The sequence below is a fragment of the Ceratotherium simum genome, chromosome 28 (assembly GCF_057802395.1).
Source record: "Ceratotherium simum simum isolate JZ-2026a chromosome 28, ASM5780239v1, whole genome shotgun sequence".
Lineage (NCBI taxonomy): Eukaryota > Metazoa > Chordata > Mammalia > Perissodactyla > Rhinocerotidae > Ceratotherium > Ceratotherium simum.
In genome coordinates, this window is record NC_141927.1 from 14,830,348 (window position 1) to 14,834,874 (window position 4,527).

A 4,527-nucleotide genomic window follows, 5' to 3' on the forward strand; every position below is an offset into this window, starting at 1 on the left:
CAAAGTTAATCAATATCCTTACCCTCTTCTCAAACATAACTAGGATGTCAAAATACATTTTTAAGACACCCATAACCTTATATGATAGTTTTGCCAGTAGTTTAGTGAATTAGTCATTATTATTGTTGTTGTTATCAGTTTAGATATTTAGTGCTTTTTAGATTTAGACAAAAGTTTATACAATTGTTTGCTTTCTATTTATTCTTGTAATTTGGTCTTTCCTTCTGAGTGCAGTTTTCTTCTTCCTGAAGACAAAAATTGAGTGGTTCTTGCAGTAAGAGTCTGTTTAACTAAATACACCGTCATAGTCCAGGTATCCTCAAGACAAGAAATGAACACAAACTGGTCTCCTTGGGCTGGGACCGTAGGCCTTTTCCTAACCTCCTCTTTCACTGAGGTGATTGCCTTTCAAAGGTTCTGGATTTATGGGATGATCTCAGTTCCTACCTCTGTCCACAGCAGGCTCAAGCCCCCGTCTCTTGCGCCTGCGCGAAAGTCAAACCCAGGTCCCTATAGTCCAAGGGACACTTGTCTGTCGCCACTTCAGACCACATGCTCACGGTTCTGGTTTTGAGTTCTGGGTACCACTTTCTTGAGCACCCAGCTGTACGTTTTGGAGAATATTTGTTCTATTTTTACCAGCATTTGTAGTTCTTTGGAGATGGGTTTTCCATATATTAAGTCCACGATATTGCCAAGACCCAAGTCTTAGATCTACAGTTTACTTCATAAAATTTTCCTTTCTAGACCAGGATCATATTTATTTATTTATTTTTATTTTTATTTTTTTGCTGAGGAAGCTTCACCCTGAGCTAACATCTGTTGCCAATCCTCCTCTTTTTTTTCGCTTGAGGAAGATTAGCCATTAGCTAACATCTGTGCCAATCTTCCTCTATTTTGTATGTAGGTCACCGCCACAGCATGGCTGACAAGTGGCGTAGGTCCATGCCTGGGATCTGAACCCGCAAACCTGGGCTTCCAAAGCAGATCGTGCCAAACTTAACCACTATGCCACAGGGCCAGGCCCAACCAGGATCATATTTAAATCCAGCTTCTCTCTGTGATACTATCAAATATATCTTTTCTCTCTCCCAAAAGACTTAAGTAAATACTGAAATAAATTATATTCAAATAAAGTTGTTTAAAATAACTATTAATAACAACTTTTACACTGAGCAGCACATGTGTCTCATTCCCTCAAAAATGGTAAGAAGGCCATTTTTTTCATTGATGAGGTTCTATTACACTTTTCCTTTTATTACAGACACAATTTCAGAGACAGGTTTCTGGCTGCAGTTGTGAAATACGGACTCACTATGAACATTTAAAAGACTAAATGGTTCAGAGAAATAAGACATCTCTGCACTAGATAGGCAGACTGCCAATAGCTTACAAGTATAGGGCCTGGCAAATCCCTTTCCCAAGAACCTTATGAACCAAGTATCCCTTGTGTGGAATATATATTACAAACTCCTGAACACACTGCAGATATAAAGTACTTTCCAGAAGATCTCTTCCTTAACAATAAGTTATGTATAGGGGCAGTCTCCAAGGGCATTACTGATGTGCCCTTACTATGATCAAGATAAAGAAAAGACTGTTCTAGTTCATGAAAGTCAGCATGTCAGAAGTGTCCAGGCAGCTCTGTGGAAAACTACCATAGCAAAATGTTGCGGGATCTACCTTCATGTTTCCCACGGTAAGTGAAACGGCCGTATGCAGATCTGCTACCCCGTGCTTTTTATTGTTGCTTTGAGCAATATAACAGAGACAAACGCAGAGCCTAACCAATAGTTATAAAGCAAGCACGGGTGTAACTAGGCCCCAAGTCAAGAAATAGCAGCTGACGGTTGTCACAGAGCAGCTCTCTGCCGTGTGCCTCTCCTGGTCCCCTCCCTCCCTACACAGGTCACTACTCAGTATTTTCCCCATGTATGCATTCTAAACAATACAGAATAGGTTTCCCTATTTATGAACTTTATATGGACTTCTAAGTAAATCAGGATGTTTATATTCTTTTGTGACTTGGCTTCCCCTTCTCATTGGTCCATCTGGTTGCTTTGTGCAGCTGTAATTCATTCATTGGCTCTGCTATATAGTAATCCCCCTACGACTATAACATGATTTATTTACTTATTCTATTGTTTCTCCATCATATTTTATGACAATATTCTCCAAATTCTCAATATTTCCAATATTTCAATGCTTCCCAACCCCCACCCCCCAGGGGAGAATATCCAGCTCCTTAAATACTTTGCACATACTGTGTATCACTTGTCTTTCACACTCAAGAGACTCTGAAGTTGTTTCTACTTTACGTGAAGTTCTTGGAATGCAGAGTTGCTTGGTCACTAATGAATAATATTTTAAAAGTCACTTTTTTTCACCAGCGATTACACACTCACCTCAGATAAGGCACATAGAGAGTGGTTGGGGAATTCCTGGGGGTGATAACACGGATGAGGCCTGGTTGGTCACCAGAAACACTCGAAAGCAGTTTTGAGTTAGATATTTTTAAAGCACGTCTTTCTTTTCCACACTGAACTGAATTACTAAGGTTAAAACAATCCGCCTGACGCTTTTTAACAAGTGAAAAACTGGGAATGTAGTGGTGTCATGAAGAGGTATGAAATAAGAATCGAGCCCCAGATCCAGTTCAAAGACCAGTCTGCTGGCAATCGTTGCAGCTTCTCCCACCTCCACCCACGTGCCTGGCCAAGTTTGCATAATGTTGGTTGCTGGACAGCTGCCAATTCCAAACCCACCAGGGAGAATGGAAAGGAGAAATCCTAGAGGTGTTTTGGTGGGAGGCTGTGAGGTTTCTAGCAAACCCTTAGTTGCTTTTTCCACAGTATTGTCTGATTGAATAATCTATAGCAGGAAAGTGCTTTAAACTTTTTCTTTTCCTTTTTAACTGTGAAATATATCAAATATAAAGAATGCCTAGGGCAAGCCCTGGTGGCCTAGTGGTTAAAGGTCAGTGCACTCTGCTTCGGCGGCCTGGGTTCGATTCCTGGTTGCGGAACCACACTGACAGACATTGTCTGTCAGTAGCCATGCTGTGGCGGCAGCTCACGTAGAAGAACTAGAAAGACTTACAACTGGAATCTACAACTGTGCACTGAGGCTTTGGGGAGGGAAAAAAAAGGGAGAGGAAGATTGGCAACAGATGTTAGCTCAGGGTGAATCTTTCCCTGCAAAAAATTAATAAAAAGCAAAATAAAGGAACCAATTAAAAAAAAAAGAATACCTACAATATCTGTACAGTTAAAGAGTAATAAAGCAAACATCCACATGACAACCTGGACCAAGAAATAGAACATAGGCAGCACCCCAAAACTCCCTCCATCCTCCCTTTCTGTCCCCCATAGAGATAATAACCATTTATCTTGACTTTTCTAAGAATCATTTCCCTACTTTTCTTTATAGTCTTACCATCTATGAAAGCATGGTTTTGCCTGTTTTCGGATTTCATATAAGTGGAATTTTATTGTATGTATTATTTTATGATCTTTTTTTAAATTGTGGTAAAATACATGCAACATAAAATTTACCATCTTAACCATTTTTAAGCATACGGTTCGGTGGCATTAAGTACAGTCATATAATTATGCTGTCATCACCACCATCCATCCACAGAACTCTTTTCATCTTGAAAACTGAAACTCTGTACCTATTACACAATAATACCTCATTCCCCGCTCCCTCAGCCCCTGGCATTCTACTTCTGTCTCTGTGAATTAGAGTACTCTAGGTACCTCACATAAGTGGAATCATACTGTATTTGTCCTTTAGTGACAGGCTTATTTCACCTAGCATATAACATCTTCAAGGTTCACGTATGTTGTAGCATGTATCAGAATTTCATTACTTTTTAAGGCTGAATAATATTCCACTGCATGTATATACCACATTCTGTGTACCCATTCGTCCATTGATGGATATATGGATTGCTTCCACCTTTTAACTACTGTGAATAATGCTGCTATAAACACAGATGTACAAGTATCTCTTCAAGTCCTTGTTTTCAGTTCTTTGGGGTATACATCTAGAAGTGGAATTGCTGGATCATTTGGTAGTTCTAGTTTTAATTTGTGGAGGAACTTCCATACTGTTTTCCACAGCAGCTGCACTATTTTACATTTCCAGCAACAGTGCACAAGGGAGGTGCTAATCTCTCCACATCCTTGCCAACACTTGTTATTATCTGGGCTTTTTTAATGGTAGCTATCCTGATGGGTGTGGGGTATTACCTTACTGTGGTTTTGATTTGCATTTCCCTAATGATTAATGATGTTGAGCATCTTTTCATGTGTCTATTGGCCATTTGTATATCTTCTTGGGAGAAATGTCTATTCAAGCCCTTTTCCTATTTTTTTTAATTTTATTTAGTTTTTTGTGTGTGTGTGAGGAAGATCAGCCCTGAGCTAACATCCAATGCCAATCCTCCTCTTTTTTGCTGAGGAAGATTGGCCCTGGGCTAACATCCGTGCCCATCTTCCTCTACTTTATATGGGACACCGCCAC